This window comes from Erinaceus europaeus, chromosome 1 (assembly GCF_950295315.1).
Source record: "Erinaceus europaeus chromosome 1, mEriEur2.1, whole genome shotgun sequence".
Lineage (NCBI taxonomy): Eukaryota > Metazoa > Chordata > Mammalia > Eulipotyphla > Erinaceidae > Erinaceus > Erinaceus europaeus.
In genome coordinates this window covers 75,651,853-75,668,171 of record NC_080162.1, presented here as the reverse complement: position 1 = coordinate 75,668,171, position 16,319 = coordinate 75,651,853, and positions in this window count along the sequence as shown.

Genomic DNA, 16,319 nt, shown 5'->3' with positions numbered 1-16,319 from the left:
CCCTATGACACTGCTTTACCACTTGTGAAACTTCTCTCTCTCCTCTTATCTTTCTCATTAATAAATAAATAAAATATTTTTTTTAATGTAGATTCAAGGGGCCAAGTGGTAGCGCACCTGGTTAAGTGCTCACATTACAGTGCACAGGATTCCAGTTCAAGGGGAAACCTTCACAAGTGGTAAAGCAGGGCTGCAGGCATCTGTCTGTTTCTCTCCCTCTCTTTCTCCCCATCCTCTCTCAATTTCTCTGTCTCCAATAATAAATAAAAATAAAAATTAAAAAAATGTAGATTCAACATTTTGCTCAATGTCTATAAAGCATGTGTCAACACTCCTCACCCACCCACCATAGGACACAGTGCTCTAAAATCTTTTTTGGAACTGAGGCTTTGCTACTATTCTCACGCTGTTTTTTCATTCAGAGAAAGAGAGAAGCATCATTACACTAGAACTTCTTCCTGTGCTATAGCACCCCACCTCCCTTCCATAGGATGTTGGGTCTCAGAATTAAGTCATGTGCATGACAAGTGCTCTACTCAGTGAGTTGTCTCTTTGTCCTCTAAAATGTCTTATTTATTTATTATTATTTTAAAATATTTATTTACTTGTTCCCTTGTTGTTGGATAGGACAGAGAGAAATGGAGAGAGGAGGGGAAGACAGAGGGGGGGAGAGAAAGATAGATACCTGGAGGTGGGGAGCCAGGCGCTTGAACCTGGATCCTGATGCCGATCCTTGCGCTTCATGCCACGTGCGCTTAACCCACTGTGCTACCACCGCCCAACTCCCTAAATGAATATTTTTTTAAAAAGGAAAAAACAGGGGAGTCCCTACAGACTTTCAGTGTGTCCTACCTCAGAAGAATTGGCTACCACTATTCTGACTTTTAAGATAGCCCCTCCCCATCCGATAGACAATAGGAGAGAGGAAGAGAGAGAGAGCGAGGGAAGGGGGGGAGGAAACACTAATCAGGGCATCACTCCAGTTTATGTGCTGCTGGGGATTTAACTCTGGACATTATGCCTAAGAGCCCAAAGCTCCTGTATCACAATAATCACTTTCTTGCTTGTTATCCAAGTATGCTTCCCTAGATGTTGTAGTTTTAAAAATTTTTTTAAATATTTCTTTATTTTCCCTTTTGTTGCCCTTGTTGTAGTTATTGTTATTGATGTCGTTGTTGTTAGATAGGACAGAGAGAAATGGAGAAAGGAGGGGAGGACAGAGAGAGGGAGAGAAAGATAGACTCCTGAAGACCTGCTTCACCGCCTGTGAAGCAACTCCCCTGCGGGGGGGAGCTAGGGGCTCAAACCGGGATCCTTATGCCGGTCCTTGTACTTGGCACCATGTGCACTTAACCCATTGTGCTACCACCCAACTCCCAGATGTTGACATTTTAACTTAAAACTAATAAGCAGGAGCTTGCACAGTGGACAGAGTGCTGGACTTGTAAGCATGAGGTCCTGAGGTCAGCCCCTGGCATCGCACATGCCAGAGTGATGCTCTGATTCTCTCTCTCTCTCTCTCTTTCTCTCTCTCAATCATGAAATAAATAAAGTAAAAACTGTCACTTGGGGCCAGGTGGTGGCACACCTGGTTAAGTGCACATGGTATGAAGTGCAAGGACCTGCACAAGGATCCAGGTTCAAGCTCCTGCTCCCCATTTGCAGGGGGGGACACTTCATGAGCTGTGAAGCAGGTCTGTAGGTGTCTATCTCTCTGTCTATCTTTTTTTTTTTAAAAATTTATTTTTATTTATTTATTCCCTTTTGTTGCCCTTGTTGTTTTATTGTTGTAGTTATTATTGTTGTTGTTGGCTAGGACAGAGAGAAATGGAGAGAGGAGGGGAAGACAGAGAGGGGGAGAGAAAGATAGACACCTGAAGACCTGCTTCACCACTTGTGAAGCGACACCCCTGCAGGTGGGGAGCCAGGGCTTGAACCAGGATCCTTATGCAGGTCCTTGTGCTTAGCGCCACCAGCGCTTAACCCGCTGCGCTACAGCCCGACTCCCTCTCTCTGTCTATCTATCGCCCCTTCCTATCTCAATTTTTCTCTGTCCTATTCAATAAGGTGAAAAAAAAAAAGTCTGCCACGAGCAGTGGATTCATAGTGCTGATATTGAGCCCCAGCAATAATCCTGGAGGCAAAAACAAACAAACAAACAAAATCTTTACATTAAATTACAGGTTATTTTTTTAAAAAATAGTTATTTATTCCCTTTTGTTGCCCTTGTTGTTTTATTGTTGTAGTTATTATTGTTGTTGATGTTGTTAGACAGAACAGAGAGAAATGGAGAGAGGAGGGGTAGACAGAGAGGGGGGAGAGAAAGATAGACACCTGCAGACCTGCTTCACCGCCTGTAAAGCAACTCCCCTGCAGGTGGGGAGCCGGGGGCTCGAACCGGAATCCTTACTTCGGTCCTTGTGCTTTGCGTCACATGTGCTTAACCTACTGCGCTACTGCCTGACTCCTGTCCTTGTGCATTTTAACCTGTGCACTCAACTAGGTGCATCACCACCCAGTCCCCGTTCAGTGATTCGATTCTTTTTTAAAAAAATATTTTTAAAATATTTATTTATTCATTTTCCCTTTTTGTTGCCCTTGTTTTTATTGTTGTAGTTATTATTGTTGTTGTTGTTGGATAGAACAGAGAGAAATGGAGAGAAGAGGGGGAGACAGAGAGGGGGAGAGAAAGACAAGACACCTGCAGACCTGCTTCACCGCCTGTGAAGCAGACCTGCTTCACCCCTCCTGCAGGTGGGGAGCCGGGGGCTGGAACTGGGATCCTTACGCTGGTCCTTGTGCTTTGCGCCACGTGCACTTAACCCACTGTACTACCACCCCATTCAGTGATTCTTAACAGAAATTTCTAGAAGTGGAGTCTCGGGTACAAAGGACGGGTTCATTTTCTTTCTTCCTTATTTTCCTTTCTTCCTTTGTTTTAATATATCTCGATAAACATATCATTCATACGCCATACAATTCATCTATTTAAAGCATGTAGGTCACTGATTTTTAGTACGTTCAGAATGTATGACCACTAACATAGTAAACTTCAGAACAGTCCATCACCCCCACCCTCAAAGTACCCATTTCTTCCCTACTCCCTTTTCTTTTTTTTCTTTTATTTATTTATTTATTCCCTTTTGTTGTCCTTGTTGTTTTATTGTTGTAGTTATTATTGATGTCGTTGTTGTTGGATAGGACAGAGAGAAATGGAGAGAGGAGGGGAAGACAGAGAAGGGGAGAGAAAGACACCTTCAGACCTGCTTCACCGTCTGTGAAGCGTCTCCACTGTAGGTGGGGAGCCGGGGGCTCGAACCAGAATCCTCAGGTCAGTCCTTGAGCTTTGTGCCACCTGCGATTAACCCGCTATGCTACCGCTCGACCCCCCACTCCCTTTTCTAGTCCCAGGCCATCACTATTCTGCTTTCTGTCTCTACAGATTTACCTTTTCTTTGTGGTTCATAGAAATGAAATCATTCAATGTGTAATTGTGTCTGGCTTTTGTGAATTAGCATAATGTTTTTTTTCCTTTCTTTTTTTTTTAAAGTTGTCTTTATTTATTGATTGGATAGAGACAGTCAAAAATGGAGAGGGGAGGGTGAAAAGGAGTGAAAGGAAGAAAAGGGTGAAAGGGAGAGAAACAGGGGCCAGGCAGTGATGAACCTGGTTAAGCGCACACATTAGAGTATGCAAGGACCTGGGTTCAAGCCCCTGGTCCCCACCTGCAGAGGGAAACTTCACAAGTGGTGAAGGACTGCTATAGGTGTCTCTCTGTCTCTCTCCCTCTCTATCTCCCCCTTCTCTCTCAATTTCTGGCTGTCTATCAAATAAGTAAAGATAATAAAATAAAAAAAGAAGAAAGGGAGAGAGACAGAGACCTGCAGTACTACTTCACCATTTGTAAAGCTTTCTTTCCTGCCTGCAGATGGGGCCGCAGGGGTTGAATTTAGGTCCTTGCACATTTTAACATGTGCACTCAGCCAGGTGCACCACCACATAGCCCCCCCCTTTGAAAAATATTTTATTGATTAATATGAGAGAGAGAGAAAAAATGAGAGCAAAACATGCTGTGGTACATGCACTGCAGTAGCCCGGGATTGAACACAGGACCTCATGCTTGAGAGTCCAATGCTTTATCCACTATGCCACCTCCTGAACACATTAAATTAATAAATAAAAAAATAAAAAAAACCAGGGCTCAACCAGTACAATGTGCATGTTACCACGCTCAAAGACCCAACTTCAGTCAATTTGTCCACACCTGCAAAGTGGAACAGTAATACATGTTTCACTTAAAAAAAAAAGAACTTGGGGGTCAGGCAGTAGCGCAGTGGGTTAGGCGCAGGTGGCACAAAGTGCAAGGACCAGCATAAGAACCCAGTTCAAACCCCTGGCTCCCCACCTGCAGGGGGGTTGCTTCACAGTCAGTGAAGTAGGTCTGCAGGTGTCTTTCTTTCATCCTTTCTGTCTTCCCCTCCTCTCTCCATTTCTCTGTCCTATCCAGCAACAATGACATCAGTAACAACAACAATAATAAACACAACAACGATAAAACAACAAGGGCAACAAAAGGGAAAAAATAGCCTCCAGGAGCAGTGGATTCATGGTGCAGGCACCGAACCTCAGCAATAACCCTGGAGGCAAAAAAAAAAAAAAAAACTTATTTTCAGCCAAAAGGTGGTGTATTGGCTAGAGTCACACAGACTTAACAAGGATGAGGTCTTGAGTTTGTCCCCTGGCATAACATAGACTAAGGGTGATACTCTGGTTCTCTCTTTCTTGTTAGATAATAAATACATCTTAAAATATTTACTTATTTATTTTCGTGACAGAGAGAGATCAGGGGCCAAGGAGATACCTCATATAGCTGAGTATGTAATTTATTATACCAAATCCTGGTACCACATGGGAGCAACATAGCATGAGGAGAAGCTCCTTGGATGGTGGAGTGCATTTGTGGTCTCTTCCTATCTGTCTCTTCCTTTGCCTCCCTCTCTATGTATCTGAACTAAAGAGAAAGAAACAGTTGGCCCAGGAGCAGTGGAACTGCATATGAACTAGGCCCTAGTGCGATAAATAGGAGGAAGAGACAGAGAGACCGAGAGAGCAGTGTTGCTCAGCTCTGTTGTTATGTGGTGCTAGGGATTAAGCCTGGGATCTCTCACATGCAGGTCTTTCTGTCAATTAATTCATTCATAAATTTAAAAAGTATTTATTCATGAGAATGATAGGAGAGAAAGAACCAGACATCACTCTGGTTGGTATATGTGTTGCCAGGGATAAAACTTGAGACCTCATGCTTGAGAATCCAATGCTTTATCCACTGCGCCACCTCCCGGACAACTTAATTTATTTTATTATTTATTTTATTTTATTTATTTATTTATTTATTTATTTTCCCTCCAGGGTTATTGCTGGGGCTCAGTCCCTGCACCATGAATCCACTGCTCCTGGAGGCTATTTTTTTCCCCTTTTGTTGTCTTTGTTTTATCATTGTTGTGGTTATTATCGCTGTTATTGATGTCATTGTTGTTGGATAGGACAGAGAGAAATGGAGAGAGGAGGGGAAGACAGAGAGGGGGAGAGAAAGATAGACACCTGCAGACCTGCTTCACCACTTGTGAAGTGACCCCCCCTGCAGGTGGGGAGCCAGGGGCTCGAACCGGGATCCTTATGCTGGTCTTTGCATTTCGCTCCATGTGCACTTAACCCAATGTGCTACCACCCAACCCCCATACCTCTTTATTTTTTTTATACCAGAGCACAGCTCAGCTCTGACTTATGGTGGTGCCAGGGATTGAACGTGGGACATTGGAGCCTCAGGCATGAGAATCTCTTTGCATAACCATTATGCTATCTACCTCTGCCCTTTCTGTTAATTTATTTGTAAACATTTTATTCTCTTTGAAGCTAGTATAAATAGAAGTTTTTTTTTGTTTGTTTTGTTTTTCCTACCAGAGCACTGCTCAGCTCTGGCTTATGGTGGTGCAGGGGACTTTGGAGCCTCAAGCATGAGAGTCTCTGCATAACCATTATGCTATCTACCCCTGCCTGAAGCATTTTAAAAAATATTGTTTATTTATTTTGGATAGAGATAGAGAGGAATTGAGAGGGAAGAGTTTGTATAGAGAGGGAGAGAGTCAGAAAGACACCTGCAGCACTGCTTCACCACTTGTGAGGCTTCCCCCCTATAGGTGGAGACCAGGAGGTTGGACCTAGGTCCTTGTGCATGGTAGTCTGTGCACTCTGCCAGGCATACCACCACTTGGCCCCAATAGAAGTATTTTAAAAAATTTTAAAAAACTATTTATTTGGGAGTTGGCGGTAACACAGTGGTGTAAGCGCAGGTGGCACAAAGCACAAGGACCAGCGTAAGGATTCTGGGTTAGAGCCTCTGGCTCCCCACCTGCAGGGGAGTCACTTCACAGGCGATGAAGCAGGTCTGCAGGTGTCTATCTTTCTCTCCCCCTCTTTGTCTTCCCCTCCTCTCTCCATTTCTCTTTGTTCTATCCAACAACAATAACAACAACAACAATAATAACTGAAGATTGAACTTGGGACTTCATGCCTAAGAGTCTAACAATACATTGACTTATCACTTCTTGGCTTGTGAATCTAATGTATTGCTTACATTTCTGAAGTGTTCATTCACTGTATAGAAATACAATTCTGGAAGTTGGGCGGTAGCGCAGCAGGTTAAGCGCTGGTGGCACAAAGAGCAAGGACCAGCATAAGGATCCTGGTTCAAGCCCCTGGTTCCCCACCTGCAGGGGAGTTGCTTCACAGGCGGTGAAGCAGGTCTGCAGGTGTCTATCTTTCTCTCCTCCTCTCTGTCTTCCCCTCCTCTCTCCATTTCTATCTGTCTTATCCAGCAATAACAACATCAATAATAACTACAACAATAACAACAAAAGGGAATAAATAAATATATAAAAAAAGAAATACAATTCCAGGGAGCCGGGTGGTGGCACAGCAGATTAAGTGCACATGGCAAGGACTGGCCTAAGGATCCCGGTTCGAGCCCCCAGCTCCCCACCTGCAGGGGGGGTCGCTTCACAGGCTGTGAAGCAGGTCTGCAGGTGTCTATCTTTCTCTCCCCCTCTCTGTCTTCCCCTCCTCTCTCGATTTCTCTCTGTCCTATCCAATAACAACAACAATAATAACGACAACAACAAGGGTAACTACAAGGGCAACAAAGTGGGAAAAAATGACCTCCAGGAGCAGTGGATTTGTAGTGCAGGCACCGAGCCCCAGCAATAACCTTATCCAACAACGACGCCATCAATAACAACAGTAGTAACTACAACAACAATAAAAACAAGGGCAACAAAAAGGAAATAATTAAATATTAAAATAAAAGAAATACAATTCCATTTCTATACTCATTTTGTATACTGCAACCTTCCTGAATTTGTTTATCCATTCTAATTTTTTTTAGTGTTTTTTTTTTTGATAAGACAGAGAAAAATTGAGAGGGGAGGGGAAGATAGGGAGCCTTACCCATTAAAGGCATAGGCTCTACCACTGAGAAACCTCAAGCCCCACTTTTTACCCCCTAATTTTTATAGGAGGCAAGGGAATAAATGGTTTACAGTAAGTACAGTTGTTGGCACATGGGTAAAAAGTCTCATCTTGCCATGATAGGTGTCTGCAAAACACTCTCACCCCCACCATAGGTCTTCCTTCACCATCATGCACCGTGACCTGAAAGCAAACCCTGCCCCTCAGAGTTCTTTACTCCAAACCTTTAGTCCAAGTTCTATTTTGTGTTTTCCCTTTCTGTTCTTATTCTGTGCATAAGTGAGATCATCTCATATTCTTTTTTAAATTAATTAAATAATTATTCCCTTTTGTTGCCCCTTTTTTATTGTTGTAGTTATTGTTGTTGTTATTGATGTCATCGTTGCTGGATAGGACAGAGAGAAATGGAGAGAGGAGGGGAAGACAGAGATGGGGAGAGAAAGATACTTGGGAGTCGAGTGGTAGCGCAACGGATTAAGCGCACATGGCGCCAAGCGCAAGGACCGGCATAAGGATCCCAGTTCGAGCCCCCGGCTCCCCACCTGCAAGGGAGTTGCTTCACAGGCAGTGAAGCAGGTCTGCAGGTGTCTATCTTTCTCTCCCCCTCTCTGTCTTCCCCTCCTCTCTCCATTTCTCTCTGTCCTATCTAACAATGACATCAATAACAACAACTACAACAACAATAAAAAGACAACAAGAGCAACAAAAGGGAAAATAAACAAGATTAAAAAAAAGAAAGACACCTGCAGACCTGCTTTACCACTTGTGAAGTGACTCCCCTAAAGGTGGGAGCTGGGGGCTAGAACTGGGATCCTTATGCTAGTCCTTGTGCTTTGTGCCACCTGTGCTTAACCCACTGCGCTACCGCCCGACTCCCAATCATCCTATATTTATACTTCTCTTTCTGGCTTATCTCACTTAACATGATTATCTTCAAACTCCAAGAGGAGGCGAAGAAGATGAATTCATCATTATTCATAGCTGAGTAGTATTCTGTGGCATATACTTATATACCACAACTTTTTTAAAAATATTTTTTATATTTATTTATTCCCTTTTGTTGCCCTAATTATTTTATTGTTGTCGTCATGGTTGAATAGGACAGAGAGAAATGGAGAGAGGAGGGGCAGACAGAGAGGGAGAGAAAGATGGACACCTGCAGACCTGCTTCACCACCTGTGAAGCGACTCCCCTGCAGGTGGGGAGCCAGGGGCTGGAACCTGGATCCTTATGTTGGTCCTTGCGTTTTGCACCACGTGTACTTAACCCGCTGCGCTACCACTGGACTCCCATACCACAACTTTCTTAGCCACTCATCTCTTGTTGAACATCTAGTTTGCTCCCAAGTTTGGGCTTTTATAAATTGTGGTGCTATGAGCATATGCATACACATATCTTTTTGGATGAGTGTGTTTGATTCCTTAGGATATCTCCCCAGGAGAGGAATTGCCAGGTCATAGGGCAGGTCCATTCTTATGACAGTTCTCCAGACTGCTGTCCACAGAGGTTGTTAGCAATTTGTATTCCCACCAGCAGTGTAGGAGGATTCCTTTGTCCCCACAACCTCTCCAGCATTTGTTGTTACTATCTTTTCTAATGTATGACATTTTCACAGGAGTGAACCTTATTGTTGTCTTAACTTGCATTTCTCTGACAATTAATGGCTTGGAGCACCTTTTTCTTTTTAATCTTGTCTGAGTTCCCTGGTTGGAGCTTTCAGAACACTACTGAATAGAAGTGGTGCAAGCCAATCTCCTCTTCTTGTTCCTAAGCTCAGGGGTTAAGCACTGAGTCTCTCTCCAGTGAATCTGACAGGAAGTGCATGAAGTCCAGTAGGAGGTCTATTTCGGGCTGGCTGGTTGTGTATGGGAGGGAGGTTCAGTCTCCCATCTCTTCATAGAGACAGCTCTCCATCTTGTAGCTGTTAAACAGTCCCTGGGAAGTAGGCCTACAGGATGCACCCTTCTTTACCCCACCTAGGTGCAGAGAGAGGCTGGGGCTTTGTTATTGGATTGGCCGCTGACTTGCTGTCCAACCCTTGGGTTTCATTTTCTCACCTGTGCGGTGAAATGGCTAGTCTATTCAGAAATCCTCCAACTCACCTCCCACCCCCAACAAACCTGCCAAGAAAATAGCCACCAGAGGGCACCCCAGACTAGCGTTTGCTCTGGCGCAGCACGCTGGGGGACGGCTGAGTAGACAGGGTGTGTATTCCAGGAGCTGCTAATTTGCTTGCAAGGGCTTTCTTAGCCAGGCTAGACCTGCCCGGCCCTCTGCCCCCTTCCTTGGGAGGCTGAGACCTGCTATCACAGGAAGAAGGATGGAAACTGTTTTGGATTGGCTGGCTAAGGCCCAGGCACCTAGCGTCAGCACTAGAGTTTCTCTGCTTAGAAAGGCTTCCAGTCTCTGGGTCTCCAAGTCTTTGTCTGCCATGAGGAACCACCACCCACCTCAGTGGGCACCTGGCTGCATCACAGCCTGTTTTGAACATGGTCGGATTGTTGCTGTGGGTCCTGGGTAATGTGGTCCCTGAGATTGAGCATCCGACCCCACATCAGGTGGCCAGCCAGGTGACAGACAGAACCACAGGCTCAGGCACTTGAGATATCAGGAGCCACCTGGACTTGCCAGAGGGACTACCTGACCCTTGAAGGTCTCCTGGGAGCACCAGGGGGCTGCAGGGGTTCCTCTTCCGACCCCAGCCCTGCGGGTTCCCTCGTCCCCATGCAAACAGAGCCTTTGCTTTGTAAACGGAGGCCCAGACAAAAGAGGCATCTCAGTCCTGGCATGGAGGGCTATGGAGGAGGGGGATGTGATCCTCTCATTGGTGTGCTTTCTTCCAGAACCGTAGGACCTGTCTCCTTGAAGGCAGAGCAGGGTTCATCTTGGTTCTTCCCTTGGTTCCCTTGGTGGCTGCTTCAGGACTGGGCATTCAGCAGAACATTCACTTTTTTTTTTTTTGCCATGGGATTCTCAATTCCATTTTCCCCTCCCACTCTAGGTCCCAGGCTCCCTCTGCCCCTAATTTAGCTATGTGGCTAGAAGAACTGTTCTTTATTCATTTTTTCCTTTTAACCAGAGTGCTGCTCAGTTCTGGCTTGTAGTGGTGTTGGTGATTGAACATAGGACATCTGGGAGCTCAGGCATGAAATCTGTTGCCTTCCTATGGCACTATCTCTCACTCACACACATCTACTCTTTTTTTTTTTTTTTTTTGCTTCTAGGGTTATTGCTGGGGCTCAGTGCCTACACCATGAATCCACTGCTCCTGGAGGCCATTTCCCCCCCTTTTGTTGCCATTGTTGTTATAGCCTGTTTTTATTATTACTGTTGTTGATGTCGTTCATTGTTGGATAGGACAGAGAAATGGAGAGAGGAGGGGAAGATAGAGAGGGGGAGAGAAATATAGACACCTGCAGACCTGCTTCACCGCCTGTGAAGTGACTCCCCTGCAGGTGGGGAGCTGGGGCCTCAAACTGGTCCTTGAGCTTTGCACCACCTGCGCTTAACCCGCTGCGCTACCGCCCAACTCCCTCTTTTTTTTTTAGTATTTATTTATTGGATAGAGACAGCCAGAAATCAAGAGGGAAGGGGGAAATAGAGAGGGAGAGAGACAGAGAGATACCTGAAACCCTGCTTTACCACTTATTAAGTTTCCCCCCTGCAACTAGGGGCTTGACCCGGGATCCTTACACACTGTGACACTTGTGCTCATCTAGGTGTACCACCACCTGGGTCCACATCCACTCTTTTAACAGTGTTTAATTTCAGTCTGGTGGCATGATAGAGGCCTTTGGTTCAGTCCCCAGCATTGCATATACCAGAATGATGCTTTGGATCTCTTTCTCATAAAAAAATTTTTTTTTTTTTTTTCTCACCAGAGGAACTGCTCGGCTCTGGCTTATGCTTATGGTAGTGCAGGGGATTGAATCTGGGACTTTGGAGTCTCAGGCATGAGAGCTTCTTTGCATAATTGTTATGCTATATCCTTGTCCTAGAAAAGTCTTTCTTTTTTTAACGAGAGCACTACTTAGCTCTGGTTTATGGTGGTGTGGGGATTGAACCTGGGAGTTTGGAGCCTCAGGCATGAGAGTCTCATTGCATAAAGATTATGCTATCTGCCCCCAACCTAGAAAAGTATTTCAAAAAAGATTTATTTGGGACTGGGTGATGGTGCACCTGGTTGAGTACACACATTACCGTGTACAAGGACCCACGTTCAAGCCCCCAGTTACCAGGCACAAGGACCCAAGTTCAAGTCCCTGCTCACCACCTGCAGAGAGAGAAGCTTCACAAGTGGTGAAGCTATGCTGCAGGTGTCTCTTGTACTTTCTCTTTCTCTACCTTCCTTTCCCCTCTCAGTTTCTCTCTGTCTTTTCAAATAAATAAGTAAGTAAATTTTAAAAAGATATTTATCTTTAAATTATTTACCAGAGAGGGAATGATAAGGGAAAGACAGGACCAGAGCACCACTCAGATGTGGAATATGGTGGTTATGGGGACTGAACCTGCACCCTCTGGGGCCTCAAGCATGCACATTGGTGCTCTGATAGACGGGACTATCTGCTTAGCCTTGGTTTATTTGTTGATTAATGAGGGAGGGAGAGAGAGAGAGAGAGACCGAGAGACCCAGAGCAGCACTGTAACACATGTAGGGCCGGGGGCTGAACACAAGCCTCCTGCCTGCAGCCCTGCCTTCCACCTGCAGCTCCTTCCAGGGCACTCGAGCACCTGCATTGCTTACTTTGCTGCTCTGCTTCTCTCAGGTCAGAGAGTGTTCGAGAGTCCTGTGTGAGGCTTATGCACTTGCCCCGTGGGGGCTGCAATCACCCTTAGTATGGCATGCATGGCCCTCATGCCCACATCCACCAGACTCCCCAGGCTTTTAGACACTAGTGGCTGGCCTGTCCTGGGTTTGCTCTGTGGACCAGACTCTGTGGCAGCCCTCACCTGGATAAACACCCCTGGCTTTGCAGAAGGGGAAACTAGCATAGAACAGTTAGCTATCTAGCTTTCTGTTACACCATTGGCAAATGGTGGAGCTGGGACTTGAGCCTGGGATCTGGCCTCTGGAGCCTGTGCTTGAATTAACTGACATGGGCAGGAACCGGCAGCTTTGGCATCTTCTTGGCCACTTTATTGGAACCTTTAAGGGTCAGAGTTCCTTTGTTCTGGCTTTCTGTTTTCTAGACTGGGATCCTCAACTGCTGTCTATTAGTCTGTCTCTCTCCTGCATAGCTAAGGCAGGACAGGACCAGCCAGCACAGGGGCTGCCTTGCTTCCCCTGTAGCCTCAGGACATACCTATTTCAGTGGTCACCTTTGGGGCCTCACTCCTCAAAGTCAGCCTCGCCCTTATTCTGCTTTTGCCCACCTCTGGGATCTTGGGGGTGGGGTGGAAGGGGGCACCTCAGAGGCTCAGCAGGATGCCCACCCACCAGCCCAGACACTGGGCACCCACAGACTCCTCCTCCCCAACGCCTGAGCCCTTATCAGGATAGCAATTTGGGTTGGTGGGGAGGGGAAGTGGAGGCCCCAGGCTCTGGCAAGGTGGGCAGGAGAGATAGGGAAGTGGGGAGGGGGGCCTTGGGGCCTGCTGGGAGGGCGAGAGCCTGTGTGGTGGGGGCGGGGGCTTCCCCCAGTACTGTCCCTGCTGGCCTGGCCCCTCAGTACAACTGCAGGGCCGCTCCAGCCTCCCATCCTCTCCAGGCAAGATCTGAACCTTTAATTAGCAAGCACTGCCGCTCCCCAATTCATCACCGTCACTGTTTAATTAGGCAGCACAAGGCATCCCCCCACCAGTGCCCCCCTCCCCCCAGCTCTGGACTGAGCCAACTGCCTTACTCAGAGAGGCTACCACCACCTCACTGTGTCCTGTCTCACTCTCATACTTATCCTGCTCCCCAGAATGGGGGTGGGTGGGGGTAGGGGAGGTACACCTGGCTGAAACTTCAGGTAGTCTGGGCACTACACTTCTGTTTGTTTGAGGCCCCCAGCAAATATCACTGGGGCATCTGGCCTGTCCAAGCTGGGCCCTGGGCTACAGGGGCACGCTGGTCGGTCTTCCTCTTGTTTTTTTTTTTTTTTTTTTTTTGTGGGTTGACCCCTTGGTGTTGGGGAAAGTCCATAAGAACTGCCCTTTTAGCTCCTACCCCCACACTAGGGAAGAGACAAGCTTTTTTTTTTTTTTTTGTAAGCATACTATGGATTTTAAAAAATTTTATTAAAATTTTTAAAAAATATTTATTTATTCCCTTTTGTTTCCCTTGTTGTTTTATTGTTGTTGTTACTGATGTCGTCATTGTTGGCTAGGACAGAGAGAAATGGAGAGAGGAGGGGAAGACAGAGAGGGGGGAGAGAAAGATAGACATCTGCAGACCTGCTTTACCTCCTGTGAAGCAACTCCCCTGTAGGTGGGAATCCGGGGGCTCGAACCAGGATCCTTACACTGGTCCTTACGCTTTATGCCACCTGCACTTAACCCAGTGTGCTACCGCCCAACTCCAGAATTTTTATTTTTACGTTACTGAATTACATGTCATTAGGCATCTGAATCCAAACCATTCCCACCACCAGAGTTCTGAATCTTCAGTCTCCCCACTGCAATCCACCACAGTTCCCTTAAAGTTGTAGACATGGGCTAACCGTCTTCTCTACAACTATCTGTCCGCATTTATACATTGATGCCCCCTTCTTTTTCTTTTTTTAAAAAATTTATTTATTTATTCCCTTTTGTTGCCCTTGTTGTTTTATTGTTGTAGTTATTATTATTGTTGTTATTGATGTCATCGTTGTTGGATAGGACAGAGAGAAATGGAGAGAGGAGGGAAGACAGAGAGGGGGAGAGAAAGACAGACATCTGCAGACCTGCTTCACCGCCTGTGAATCGACTCCCCTGCAGGTGGGGAGCCGGGGGCTCGAACCAGGATCTCTATGCCGGTCCTTGTGCTTGGCGCCACATGCGCTTGACCCTCTGTGCTACCGCCTGACTCCCCCCTTCTTCTGATTCAATCCTTTCTTCCCCTCTAGAGACAAGCTTTTTCACACTGAGGCTTCACTTTCACTGGGGCTTCACAGACATTTTCAGATAGAAGGAGAGGGGAAAAAACACCATGGCACAGAAGCTTCCTCCAGTGCTTTGGGGACTGTGCTCAAACTTGAGTCACACACATGAAAGAGCAGGCGCACTCACCAAGTGAACTATCTTGCTGACTCAAGAGAAACTCTTTTTTTCCTTTCTTTTCCTCCCTCCCCTCTCTCTCTTTCTCTGTTTGTCTTTCTTTCTGCCACTAAAATTATTGGTATGGCTCCATGCCAGCACGACACATCCATTGCTTCTCGTGGGCACCTACGACATTGCTTCACCACTTGTGAAGCTTCCCCTCTTCAGATAGGGAACAGGAACTTGTACCTGTGCATGGTAACGTTTGCAGTCTACTCAGTGTCCCACCACCTGACCCTGACAGCCTTTTCTTCCTCCTCCTCTCAGTCCCAGAGCCCAGCTTGCCTGAGAAGCTGAACCCCTTGTGATGCAGAACCCCACTGTGGCCCTACCTCCCTCAGTGGTCCCATCTTGGGGGCCTAGGCTAAGGCAAGTAGGTCTTGTGCCTATGAGGGGGTGGGGTTGGGGGTGTCTCACCCTGTGTCCGCAGGGCCCTGGGGACTTCGGGGCACAGGCATGAGAACACAGTGTGTTTCCAAGCCAGGTATCTTGTTTCCTTTTTTTTTTCTTTAGTTATTATTATTATTTAATTTTTGGTTTTTATTATTTTTATTTATTTATTTGATAGAGACAGCCAGAAATCAAGAGGCAACGGGGTGATAAAGAGACAGAGAGACACCTGCAGCCCTGCTTCACCACTTGCAAAGCTTCCCCCCTGTAGGTAGGGACCGGGGGCTCAAACCTGGATCTTTGTGCATTGTAACATGTGTGCTCAACCAGGTGTGCCACCACCCATCCCCTTAGTTATTATTATTTTTTTATTATTATTATTATATTAATTTATTTACTTATTGGATAGAGGCAGTTAGAAATGAAGAGGGAAGGGGAAGGTAAAGAGGGAGACAGAGAGATACCAGCAGCCCTGCTTCATTACTCACAAAGCTTTCCCCCTGAAGGTGGGGACTGGAGGCTCAAACCCAGGTCCTTGCATATTGTAACATGTAACACGTGTACTCAACCAGGTGTGCCACCACCCAGCCCCCCAAATTTTTAAATTAAATTTTAATCTTTATTTATTTATTGTAAAGAGACAGCCAGAAATTGAGAAGGAAGGAGAAAAGTGGTCTGGGAGGTGGTACAGTGGGTAAAGCATTGGACGCTCAAGCATGAGGTCCTGAGTTCAATCCCTGGCAGCATATATACCACCAGAATGGTGTCTGGCTCTTTCTGTCTCTCCTCCTATTTTTCTCATTAATAAAAAAATAAGATCTTTAAAAAAGAGAGAAAGGGGGAGTCGGGCGGTAGAGCAGCGGGTTAAGCGCACGTGGCGCCAAGCACAAGGACCGGCATAAGGACCCTGGTTCAAGCCCCCGGCTCCCCACCTGCAGGGGAATCGCTTCACAAGTGGTGGTGAAGCAGGTCTGCAGGTGTCTATCTTTCTCTCCCCCTCTCTGTCTTCTCCTCCTATCTCCATTTCTCTCTGTCCTATTCAACAATGATGACATCAACAACAATAATAATAATTACAACAATAAAACAAGGGCAACAAAAGGGAATAAATAATTTTTTTTTTTTTTTTTTTTTACCAGAGCACTGCTCAGCTCTGGCTTGTGGTGGAACAGGGGATTGAACCT